The following is a 14,159-nucleotide window of genomic DNA, read 5'->3' as shown; positions in this document are numbered from 1 at the left end:
GTCTCGGGGCGTTACACTGAATGACCTGAAACTCCATGGAACACCTTAGAAAAAACAATAAAGAATCGTCGCCAAAGATGAAGGCCAGGGGGCCCACACCCTGTCCACGAGGGTGGAAGGCGCCCCCCTGGGCTCGCCCCGCTACCTCGTGGGCCCCCTGCTGGCCCTCCGACGCCAACTCCAACTCTATATATTGGCTTTCAGGGAGAAAAAAATCAAAGAGAAGAAATCATCACGTTTTATGATACGGAGCCGCCGCCAAGCCCTAATATCTCTCGGGAGGGCTGATCTGGAGTCCGTTCGGGGCTCCGGAGAGGGGGATTCGTCGTCGTCGTCATCATCAACCGTCCTCCATCACCAATTTCATGATTCTCACCGCCGTGAGTGAGTAATTCCATCATAGGCTTGCTAGACGGTGATGGGTTGGATGAGATTTATCATGTAATCGAGTTAGTTTTGTTAGGGTTTGATCCCTAGTATCCATTATGTTCTGAGATTGATGTTGCTATGACTTTGCTATGCTTAATGCTTGTCACTAGGGCCCGAGTGCCATGATTTCAGATCTGAACCTATTATGTTTTCATGAATGTATGTGTGTTCTTAATTCTATCTTGCAAGTCTATAGTCACCTACTATGTGTTATGATCCGGCAACCCCGAAGTGACAATAATCGGGACCACTCCCGGTGATGACCATAGTTTGAGGAGTTCATGTATTCACTATGTGCTAATGCTTTGTTCCGGTTCTCTATTAAAAGGAGGCCTTAATATCCCTTAGTTTCCAATAGGACCCCGCTGCCACGGGAGGGTAGGACAAATATGTCATGCAAGTTCTTTTCCATAAGCACGTATGACTATATATGGAATACATGCCTACATTACATTGATGAACTGGAGCTAGTTCTGTGTCACCCTATGTTATGACTGTTACATGACGAACCGCATCCGGCATAATTATCCATTGCTAATCTGGTGCCTACGAGTTTTCCATATACTGGTTCTCGCTTATTTACTTTTCCGTTGCTACTGTTACAATCACTACAAAATACCAAAAACATTACTTTTGTTGTCTTTACTTTTGTTACTGTTACCACCACTATCATATTAGTTTGCTAGTAAACACTTTGCTGTAGATACTAAGTTTCCAGGTTTGCTTGAATTGACAACTCAGCTGCTAATACTTGAGAATATTCTTTGGCTCCCCTTGTGTTGAATCAATAAATTTGGGTCGAATACTCTACCCTCGAAAACTGTTGCGATCCCCTATACTTGTGGGTTATTAGGTCGGTGGAGCCTCAGGGGACCCATGAGACAGGGGGCGCGCCAAGGGGTGTGGGTGCGCCCCCACCCTCGTGGACAGGGTGTGCCCCCCTGGTCTTGATTCTTTCGCCAATATTTTTTATATTTTCCAAAACATGTCTCCGTGGATTTTCAGGTCATTCCGAGAACTTTTGTTTTCTACACATAAAACAACATCATGGCAGTTCTGCTGAAAACAGCGTCAATCCGGGTTAGTTTCATTCAAATCATGCAAGTTAGAGTCCAAAACAAGGGAAAAAGTGTTTGAAAAAGTAGATACGTTGGAGGCGTATCACGCCCTAGGGGGTAGGGCACGCCCTCCACCCTCGTGGTGGCCTCGGGACACTTCTGGTCCATCTCCGATGCTCTGTGGGCTTCTTCTAGTACAAAAATAATCTCTGTTAATTTTTAGGTCAATTGGACTCCATTTGATATTCCTTTTTTGCGATACTCAAAAACAAGGAAAAAAGAGAAACTGTCACTGGGCTCTAGGTTAATAGGTTAGTCCCAAAAATAATATAAAATAGCATAAATGCATATAAAACATCCAAGATGGATAGTATAATAGCATGGAACAAACAAAAATTATAGATACGTTTGAGACGTATCAAGAGGATATGATTTATTATTTCTCTGAAACACATTCTCCTACCCATAAGAAACAAGCTGCCTTACAAGAAATATTTAACTTTTTGCAAGTTAAACAAGAGAGTCTCGCACAAGCTTAGGGGAGGCTTCTCCAACTGCTTAATGCTTTTCCTGATCTTGCACTTAATAAAATGAAATACTTGATATCTTCTATAATGGACTAACCGATGCTTCTAGGGACTTCCTAGATAGTTTTGCTCGTTGTGTTTTCAGGGAATGAACTATTGGAAAAGCTGAGGAACTATTGAATAATATATTGAAAAATTATGATGATTGGACTCTTCCTGAACCACCGCTTAAACCCACTCCGAAGAAGAGGGGTATCTTATATCTCAGTCCTGAAGATATGCAAGAGGCAAAGAAAAGTATGAAAGAAAAAGGTATTAAAGAAGAGGATGTTCAAAATTTGCCACCCATCAAAGAAATACATGGCCTCAACACACTACCACCATCATAGGAGGTAGAGGTAATTTCTTTATTAAAGTTTGATGATGGTGATATCCCTTATAAGAAACATCCTAGTCAGTGCTTATATGAGTTTGACAACTACATTATGAAACAAGATCACTTCAATGCCAATGTTATGAAACACTTGAAATATAATTCTTATATGATAGCCCGCTTGAGTGACTTGTTATTTAGAATCTCCAATGATGTTAGAGGTGTAGGGAAAACATGTTTCTATGGTTCAAACTCAATTAGAACAAGTTGTTAAATCTCAAAGAGAATTGCTTGATGAAATGAATAATAACATACATGACTTTGTTGCTAGAGTAGCAACTAGAGGAGGTAAAGTGACTCAGGAACCACTTTATCCTGAGGGACACCCTAAAAGAATTGAACAAGATTCACAAAGAAATAACACTGATGCACCCAGTCCTTCTAAAAAGAAAAAGAAGAAGAAAAAGGATAGGACTTTGCATATCTCTAGTGAACCTGAAATAGAAAACCTCCTGAAGATAATAATGTTTCTATTTTTGATGCTGAAACTCAATCTGGTAATGAACATCCACCTAGTGATAATGAAAAAGATGATGATGCTGTTCATAAAGACACTCAACTAGACAATGATAAAGAACCAGATAATGATGTGGAAATAGAACTAGGTGTTGATCTTGATAACCCACAACCTAAAAATAATGGATATGGTAAAAGAGACTTTGTTGCTAGAAAACATGGAAGATAAAGAGAACCATAGGTTCAAAAACCGATGCTCATTCCACCTAAAACAACTAAGAAAAAGGATGATGAAGAATTTGAACGCTTTGCTGAAATGCTTAGGCCAGTCTTTTTGTGCACTCGCTTGACTGATATTGTAAAGATGACCCCTTATGCAAAATACATGAAAGACATCATCACTAATAAAAGAAAAATACCAGAAGCTGAAATCTCCACCATGCCTTCTAACTATTCCTTTAAGGATGAAATACCTAAAAAACTTGGAGACCCGGGAATACCAACTGTACCTTGCTCCATCAAAAGAAATTATGTCAAAACTACTTTGTGTGATTTAGGAGCTGGTGCTAGTGTTATGCCTTTCTCCCTATATAAAAGACTTGACTTGAATAAAATCACACCTACTGGAATACCTTTGTAAATGGCTGATAAATCAACTGCCATACATATCGGTATTTGTGAGGATGTGCCCGTTGTTGTTGCAAATGTTACTATCTTAACAGACTTTGTTATACTTGAGATGCCCGAGGATGACAATATGTCGATATATTATCCTTGGTAGACCCTTTTGAATACTGTAGGGGCTGTTATTGATTGTGATAAAAGCAAAGTCACTTTTCATATCAGTGGTAATGAGCATACGGTGCACTTTCCGAAGAAACAATTCCAAGTGAATGGTATTAACGTTATTGAAAAATCTCCGACAGTCACTATTGGAGGTTTTCAACTACCTCTACCTACTGCCAAAAAAGGAATATGATATACTTATTGTTGGGACATTCATATCCCCGTTGAGGTAATTTAGTGTTTTACGAAAGTTCTTCGGTTTCATGATAATCGAAGGTGGTTGTTAATAAGACTTGATCAACCTTATTAATGGATCATTTCTGAGAGGTATGAAGTTGATGAATTTAGTAGGCACTACCTTTTGTCCTTACCTTTTATTTTCTGTTTTTATTAGTTAAATAAAATAAAATGCCAAGTTTATCCTGTTTTCTGGATTTTCCGTGCAATAAAAAATGACCCAAACATAAAAGTTCTCAGAATGCCCAAAAAATTTAATATGATTTTTTTCTGAATATTTCTGTTTTTAAGTGCAAATAACATCAGAGGGGGTGCTCTAAGTGGGCACAACCCACCTGGGTGTGCCAGCTACCCAAGGCACGCCCTGGTGCGTTTTGGTCCCCACGTGGGCCCCCTCACTTATCTCTTTATCCCATGTCATCACCTACCTCTAGAAAAAATCACCATTGCTCTCTCTCTCTCTCTCATGTTTTTGCTCTCAAACCCGCAGATTTCGATCTCTTTGCTCGAAGCTCCGTTTCCAAAAAAAATTTGGTGATTGCTATTTGGTATGTGACTCCTCCATTGCTCCAATTAGTTTTTGCTTTAGTGGTTTATATTTTGAATAATTATCTACTCTTGGTGCTACTGTAGATGAGCTTGCATGTTGAATTCTTAGAGTTTTAAGTAGTTTGAGTGCTTGGTATGGCCTCTATGCATCCCTGTGAGTAGTTTCTATCAATCTTGTGAAGTTTTGTTGACAAAAATTTATGTGGACTAAATATTTCAGAATTTTATTTATAGGAATAAGATGAGTTTCTGTAGGAAGTTTGCCTCCAAGAAGGGATCTAAGGGAGTCATTGGGGAATCATCGGACAATGACCTCCATACTCGTAGAAGGGCAGAGGTGTGGCAGTGCGAATGGCCGCATAGCCCCTTCATGGATGGAGCCGAGATCCGTCAAGAGTTCACACAATTTGCTGCTAATGCTGGGCTTACTGACTTCATCGCAACTGAGTGTGAACAATACCATCTCCTTACAAATTCCTTTGTGCAAAATTTCCATTTTCTGAGTAGGAATAATCCCCCCAAGGTGCAGTTTAAATTTATATGCTGAAACCCATCAGATGCCACTTATTGAATTTTGTGATGTATGCTTGATCCCTTCTGACGAGAATATAAGAGAGCCCAGGCCTGCAGAGTTTGATGACTTTTATTGCCCTCTGTCAGTGGGAGATGAGAGAGGCGTGTCGGGTGTCACTGCTACTAGTTTGCAGTTTCCTGTTGTGCATTATTTTGCTCTATTCATTGTTAAGTGTTTAATTTCTTGAGAGAAAGTCAGTGCACTTTGTGCTCCTGACTTTGCCATCTTACGACATGCACTTTACGGCGATAACACCTATAGCCTAGGGGCCATTATTGCATGCCGTCTGCACCTTAACAGGGCCAAGGGCAAAATTCATGGAGCTATTTATGATACTCGTTTAGCGAGTCACATTAACGTTCAGATCCACCAACATGATTATCGTTTACCCAAGGTTTATTTGGATCACCAGGCGATGAAAGATCACCAGTTTATTGATATTAATGATTCTATTATTAACATTCCTTACAACCTGGTTTTTAGTGTGGATACCCATGATATTATTCCATTGCCTGCACCTGCTTTGTTTGATTCTGTTGCCAGGGGCAGATATAGGATCATGCCAGATGACATCATCGCCTACCGGAATGCCCAGGCGGTGGCGGAGGAGGAGCCCCAGGAGTGGGATACTCAGGTGCCGCCACCACATCACTTTGACATGGGACCAGATGTCTACTATGGATGGTGATTACCAAGCTAGGCCAAAAGCCTAAGCTTGGGGGAGTATGTATTTCCACCGACATTACATTCATGTTCACACATTTCATTCCAGTTGTCAGTGTTCACACTTTTTCATTGTATTATCCATGCTAGATTTATTTTCTTGCTTTCTTATTGTGAGTTGAAAAACTTCGAGAAAATCCTTTAAAATGTTTCTTGCTTCTTTTAGGTTTTTCTTTCTAGTTTAATTAGTCGTAGTATTAAAAAGAAAACCCAAAAAGATTTCTTGTTTCTTCTTCTTGCTTGTTGGGAGCTCTCCCGTGTAAATAGTTTTCTCGTTTTTCTTTTCCTTCTCTTCAACTTGTTTTCTTCAAGAAAAACTAAAAACTCCAAAAATATTTTAGTGTGTTTCTCTTAAATTCTTTTTCTTTTCATTGAGTCGTACCAAGGAGAAGACCACGATGAAAATGTTGAGTGGCTCTCATATGCATTGTTATTGATCTAACAAAGAGCCCAAATTACCTTGTCTTCTCCTTTTGAACAAAATGTTCGCAGATTCCATCTTAGTCCACGGCACTCTTGCACCATTATTATTTTCATATCATTCGGTCGTGCAAGTGAAAGGAAACAATGACGATATTTGATGAACTGGCTGTGGCAGAGAGAAACGGGTATGAACTCAACTTGTTCTATTTTTGTAAATATGTTTAACCTAGTATCCATGATTCATCCTATTATGATCAAACATGTTTGCAATAACAATTAGAGATTATAGTTTCTCATGACATGCTTAAGTAGCTAGGAGTGGATAATGATTTATCTTGGATGTCAACATTGCGTTAAAATGATTGTGATGTGGTATGATGATGTATCCTCCTCTGAATGTTTCGAGTGGCTTGACTTGGCACATGTTCATGAATGTAGTTGAATCAAAACCAACATAGCCTCTATGATATTTATGTTCATGGTGTCCATATCGTACTTATGCTATTATCCAATGTTCATTATTCATAATGCATGTTCATGACCGTTTTCGCTCTCTAGTTGGCCGCTTCTCAACCTATTTTCTAGCCTTTGCCTATACTAAGCGGAAATACTACTCGTGCATCAAAATCCCAGAACCCAAGTTATTCCAGATGAGTCCACCATATCTACCTATATGCGGTATTTCCCTGCCATTCTAAGTAATTTTGCATGTGCCACCTCTAAAATTTCAAATGAACATCTGTTTTTGTGTGCCTGGATTGTTCATAGAGCAACATGGGGTAGTCAGTATCTTCCATGCTAAGAGGGTTATTCTTATGATGAGTGTTTATTCACTCCTACTTGCACAAGAGGGGCGCTAATAGGGATGCCCAGTCCCAAATTCAAAAAATTTAAATAATTAAACAAAACTCCCCCAAGACTGATGTTGGTCTGGATGGTACCTGTCACGCCCAATATGCGACCCTATCCTCGAGGAACTCGAATGTCCTACCAAGGATAGAAGCACATATTGAAGACACTTTGCAAGGTGGATACCATTACATCATACCATTACATAATAGTTCGGGATACATACAAAAGGCATACAGTGCCTCACAAATACATCAAAGCATCATACATGAGAGCAACATCCGACTACAGATGAAACACAGACAAAAAACTCAAATGACATCCACCCTGCTAGCCCAGGCTGCCGACCAGGAACCTATCCCCTGATCGAAGAAGAAGCAGAAGATGAACTCCAAAACAAGTAAACATCGCTCTCACGTCATGATCATCGCATTACCTATACCTGCAACTATTGTTGTAGTAATATGTGATCCACGAGGACTCAGCGATCCCATTACCATGGGTATCAAGACTAGCAAAGCTTAATGGGTATGGAAAGGATAAGTGGTGAGGTTGCAGCAAGCGACTAAGCATTTATATGGTGGCTAACTTATGAGTACAAGAATAAGATGAGAAGCTACGCAAACGGACGCAGACTAGTAATGATCAGTAAGTGATCCTAAACTACTTACATTCAAACATAACCCCACCGTTTTCTCTTCCCGAGCTTGCTCGAAAAGAGACAATCACGGTTACACACGCGGTTGGTGCATTTTATTTCAGATTTGGTGTCAAGTTCTCTACAACCGGATATAAAAAATTCCCATCTGCCACATAACCGCGGGCACGACTTTCAAAAGTTTAAACCCTGCAGGGGTGTCCCAACTTAGCCCACGACAAGCTCACGATCCGCGAAGACAATCCTCCATCGCGGGACAACCCAATCAAACTTGGGATCCCGATGCACAAGACATTTTGACAATGGTAAAACAAAACCAGCAAGACCTCCCGATGTGCCGACACCCTAATAGTAGCTGCGTGTATCTCGTCTCAGGCCACGAGGGATGAGCTAAGCTTACGATCGATGAGACCCAAGTTGCCAAGGGGTGTCGCAAGGTGCTCTAGTTTGGACCAACACTCATGAGGCATTGGCCCGAGTTGTTGATCAAGAGTTCTCGGGTGCTAGCCAGTCCCTATGCAAGTATTAGTTGTTATTAGGCAAATGGTAAAACCAATGGTGGGCATTGCTGGAAGAGTTTTATTCAAAGCAAACTGTTAAGGGGGCCCATAAACCCCGACCGTGTTAGGAACACAAAATCAAGGAACATAACACCGGTATTACCAAAACTAGGGCGACAAGAGTGGAACAAAACACCAGGCAAAAGGCAGAGCCTTCCACCCTTTACCAAGTATATAGATGCATTAATTAAATAAGAGATATTATGATATTCGAAGATATCCATGTTCCAACATGGAACAACATGCAACTAGCAGTGCTATAAGAGGGGCTGAGCAAAGCGGTAACATAGCCAAATAATGGTTTGCTAGGAAGGTGGAAAATGTTAGAGGTTGTTTCATAGCATATTGGGAGGCTTGATAAACAAGTGGTAGGAAGTGTGACATAGCGATAGCATCGAGACAACTACCAAAGCAAAGATAGTAGTGAGATCCAAGGTGATGGTCATCTTGCCTGAAATCCCGCTAGGAAGAAGACCGAGTCCATGAAGAAGACGAACGGGCGTAGACGAACTAAGCGTAGTCGAACGAATCCTCACAATTGCAACGAAACATGAACTATCAGGAAGAAGCACAACTAGAAAGAAGCAAACAACATGGTAAACACACAACGCATAAACATGTCATGATTCTCAACCAAGTATGATGCATGACAAAGCTAGATGATGCTACACATGGCAAGATATGATGCATACAAGAACATCACATCAAAGCAACTTTAAATGAGGCCGGAAACAACATATAACAATTCCGGTAAGTCCTCATATGCAAATTTCGAAATTGTACCAGATCTGAATAACACATTATGTTCAAGTTGTTAAACAACAATTTAAGATGCACCATGATGATCTACACGTTTTTCTAATCAAGTTACATATAAAGTTCATTTAATTCGGAGCTACGGCCTAGAAGATATGAGCAAAACAAGTTAAGCAAGGCATTGATGCAAATGCAAGCAAAACACAATAACAAACACTCCAAAACATGGATGGAACAAGATATTATTAAACTATATGCAATTCTAAGAAAGTTTCATATAGGACATGAACAGAACGGAGCAACGGATCATCACATACACTCAAAACAAGATATAACAACAATGTGCCTAAAAAGCACCTAGGCACTTTGCAATCATCAACACAACATGCTACAGGAGCCATATGAGCACAAACTTGATATGCACTCAAATTACAGATAACATGCTTCAAATATCATTGACGTTCAGGTTCATAGGCATCAAGATTAAACTAATATGATCAATGCAAAAAGCAACTTCATAACACAGATTAGGACTTACTGAAAAACAGGGCATACATGTGAGCAGAGTTAATATGATGGCATGTTGGAGGCATGAAACAAGTATGCTACATTGCATGAACATGGCATCAACATGTATATCAAGCTAGTACATATCATGGAGCTCAAAGTCCACAACATGGCATAAGCATAAGAGCAACAGGTTCATGACATTCATCAAGACAAGATGCAAACATGAAATAGCAGATTCCCAGTCCGGTGAAAATCTGGGAATGCAAAACAGTAACATTATGATGCTGATTTTGGAGGCACATAAGAGAAAGCAAAGCAATTTAATAATTTTGAGAAGGACATGGACATGTAGTAGGCATGACATACGTCCTATTACACCATGGACATATCTCCATATGATGCATAGATTAATTACAATGAGCTTTGCAAAAAGGAACATACTGTTAACAGATTGACAGATTTAGGATTATGAAAACTTGAGAGCAAGTTTAAGTGAGTCTACAGCAAGTTTACATGGCATCCAAGGGTATGGCATTGAAGTACATGTCAGGCACTAAAAAACATGATTACTGAGCTACTACTGAAAACCACTAGAACATGTTTAAAACATCTTGGCTAGATTGCAAATGATAACAGTTTTTCAGACGAGTGGAATTTACTGGACATGGCAAAAACAGAATTAAGTAGGCATGTTGCAAGTTTGTTTAACTCAACACACAACATATCATGCCATGCAAATACAACCAACAGTAATATGGCATGTTTGTGCATCTACTCATGTCAAGAATATGGTCATATGATGTACAAAACACTAACTATGCACTTTGTAAAAATTGAAATTACTGCTAACAGGCTGACAATTAAAATTTTAAGCAAGTTGAGAGCAGGAAAAGAACAAGCTACATTAGGAAACAACTGCAAACAAGGGCATGGATGGATAGAGCATAACACGGAAATCAAAACATGATTACTGAACATCTCCAGATTATGCATATATTTGATAGTAGCATCAAGTAAACATGACATCACAATATAACAGATTCAGACTTAGCAGAATTTACTATCTCTGAAAACAACAAACAGTGACTAGCCCACTTCACAAGCTTGTTCTAGTAACCACAGAGCATATCATGATAAGTGGGTTACACCATTACAAAGATAACATGATTATGCTCCTAAAACATGTTGACAAGATGCTCAAAACAAAATCACACAAAAATGCTATGAAAAAGACAAAATGGCATGTTACAGCTGTTTTTAGTAGATAACAGCAACATGCAATTTTGAAATGAAGATTAGGACATGAAGATGAACCCTAACATGCATGCAACAGCCACCATCATGTAGAGCACAAAGAGTAGATCAATTTGTATGTTCAAATCCTCTCCATAGGATGCACACGTAAAAAGTTACAAGCCACTCAAAATGCATATATGACATGTAAAACAGGGACTTGGTGAAAAACTTGACCGAGCGCTGGATAGCTATACTACGCGCAAGCGAGGAATAATAGTGGAGCTCACCATGGAATTCGGCTCAGGAAGTAGAGCGGCCGGCAGGGAGGCTACAGCGGGCCTCGGGCGAGGCCGTGGCCCATGTGCGGCTCGTGCGAGGAGGCGCGGCTCCTCCCGATCCGATCGGGATCGAGACGAGCGGCGGTGCGGCTCCCGTTGCGGTCGCTGGCAGGGGCGGCGGCTCGACGGGAAAAGAAGGGGAGGCGGCAGAGGTGAGCGGATCCTGGCGTAGCTCGCCGGGATCTGGGGCCGGCGGGGTCGGGGCGGACGCCAAGGTCGAGGACCGCGTCGGAAGCTTAGGGTGGCAGTGGCTGCTGTTCATGGTAGAAGATGAGAGAGTAGGTCAGTGAGGGGGAGAGACGACAAGGAGAGAGAGGCCATGGAGAGGTGGCGACCTCGCAGAGGTAGCGGTCGAGGACTACGGCGAGGCGGGAGGCTCCGGCGACCCAGCGGCGACACCCAGCGACAGGGTCAGGCGAAGGCGATGGGGACGAGGCGCGGGCATGGGGCGTGCGCCTCATGCCTGGTGCGACCCGGGGTGGGCTTGATCTGGGCCCCGAACGGGCCGCGGTAAAGTGGGGCACTGGGGGCACGTGGCAACCCCTAATTGGCCACGAGCGGCGGCGTGGGTGGCGGCTGGCCTTTGGGCCGGCGCCAAGTGGCGGAGGAAGGCAGGTCGGTGCCGGATTTCATGGGGAGATCAGGTGGGAGGTGGCTGGCGGCACGGAAATTTAGGAGGAGGGGAAGGAATGACCAAAAATGGCAAGGGGGAGGGTTTAAATAAGGCAGGGCTAGGGTTAGGGGGGTTTAGGACCCTCTAATCGCGATCCAATGGTTCGGGTCGGAGGGGAGGTTAGTGGGCTGGTAGTGGGCTGCGCTAGAGAGGCCAAGGCTGCAGGAGCGAATAGGAGAGGCCCAACAAGAGTTTTCGGATACCAAAAACATCCGACGTTAGATCGGTTGTAATGCCACTAAAGTTATCTGTTGGGGCATCAAACGGACTCCACATGTGATGAAATTTGGCACACGGTCTACCTACGCTATAACAAGACCGCATGCCAACTTTCACCCCATTCCAAGAACATTTTTATCCCACTTATAAAATAATATGTCGGAGGTGCTGCAGGCGCGTGGGAGTGTGTCTGGGCTCAGAACGGACAACTAAGAGAACTAGGAGACCCGAACGGATGCAAGTTTTGAAAAACATGCAGATAAGATGCACATGATGACATGGCAAAGTGCAACACGCAAGCAAATGCCATGGCAACGACGGTGAATAACTGGAAGACATCTGGCGCATCGGTCTCGGGGCATTACAGTACCCGTGGATTCGGCTAGTCGTGGAGTGTGTTTGTTGGTGGAGGGGGAGTAAACATTTACTTTTATCGCTTGGGAACCGCCACTAATGTGTTTAGCATGGAAGATATTGATAACTTTTGGTTGTCAAGTAAAAAGGAAGCATGCATTCCCCAAAATTTCATTTATCTCTATTTTAAAGCTTCGAGCTCTGGCACCGCTGCAAATTCCTGCTTCCCTCTGCAAAGGGACTATCTATTTACTTTTATGTTGAGTCATTACCTTCTCAAATAAGCGCCAGATCTGAGAGCACTATTCTCATCCTCATGCTTTGTGTATAGTTAATGTTGGGTGCATCATGACTGGATCTTTTCTACCATGAATTACAATGTTAAGTCGCTACTGAGGTGCTCTGCATTTATGTTTTACGGTCTCAGAAAGGGCTAGCGAGATACCACTATTTTCATATTATCATGGTTGTTTTGACAAAGTGTTGTCATTTGAGATATCTTATTATTGCCCGCTAGTTGATTATGCCATTGATATGAGTTAATATAATTTTTAAGAGTTATTTGTTGACATGGTTAGTTGTAATGTTTGGTGAAAACCTGGGTCCTACTTAAGCTTATTATGTAAACAAGAGCAAAAAAGTTCGTAAATGTTTTTCTTTTTCACTTTCAATTTATCAATTAAGTTGCTTGAGGACAAGCAAAGGTTTAAGCTTGGGGGAGTTGATACGTCTCCGTCGTATCTAATTTTCCTAACGCTTTTCCTCTTGTTTTGGACTCTAATTTGCATGATTTGAATAAAACTAACCAGGACTGGCGTTGTTTTTAGTAGAACTACCATGGTGTTGTTTTTGTGCAGAAATAAAAGTTCTCGGATTGGAACGAATCTTTTTGGAGAATTATTTCAGAATAAAAGAAAAATACGGGAGCTAAGAACCCACCAGGGCGCGCCCAGGTGGGTTGTACCCACCTGGTGGCCCCGCAGACCCTGATTCCAACTCTATAAAATACTATTTTGGAGAAAAAATCAGGGAGAAAGAATTATCATGTTTCACGAGACGGAGCCGCTGCCACCTCCTGTTATTCATTGGGAGGCCAGATCTGGAGTTTGTTTGGGGCTCCGGAGAGGGGGACTTTCGATCTTCATCATCACCAACCCTTCTCCATCACCAATTCCATGATGCTCCCCATCGAGAGTGAGTAATTCCTTCGTAGGCTCGCTGGTCAGTGAGGGAGTTGGATGAGATTCATCATGTAATCGAGTCAGTTTTGTTAGGGCTTAATCCCTAGTATCCACTATGTTTTGAGATTGATATTGCTATGACTTTGCCATGCTTAATGCTTGCCACTTTGGGCCCGGGTGCCATGATATCAGATCTGAACCGTTTATGTTATCACCATTATAACTATGTTCTAGATTCGATCTTGCAAGTTATATGCACCTGCTACGTGTTATGATCCGCAAACCCGAGAGTGATAGTATTCAGGATACTTTTCGGTGATGACTGTAGTTTCAGGAGTTCATGTATTCACTATGTGTTAATACTTTTTTCCGATTCTCTATTAAAAGGAGGCCGTAATATCCCTTAGTTTCTTATGAACCCCACTACCACGGGAGGGTGGGACAAAAGATGTCATGCAAGTTCTTTCCATAAGCATGTATGAATATTTACGAAATACATGCCTACATTATATTTATGAACTAGAGTTAGTTTTGTAACGCCCTAGGTTATGACTGTTATATGATGAATATCGTCAAACAAATCCACGGATCCAATGCCTACGAGTTTTTCACATATTGTTCTTATTAAGT

This window comes from Triticum aestivum, chromosome 5B, assembly GCF_018294505.1.
Source record: "Triticum aestivum cultivar Chinese Spring chromosome 5B, IWGSC CS RefSeq v2.1, whole genome shotgun sequence".
NCBI lineage: Eukaryota > Viridiplantae > Streptophyta > Magnoliopsida > Poales > Poaceae > Triticum > Triticum aestivum.
The sequence above is the reverse complement of the archived record's forward strand: the minus strand, read 5'-3'. Positions refer to the sequence as shown.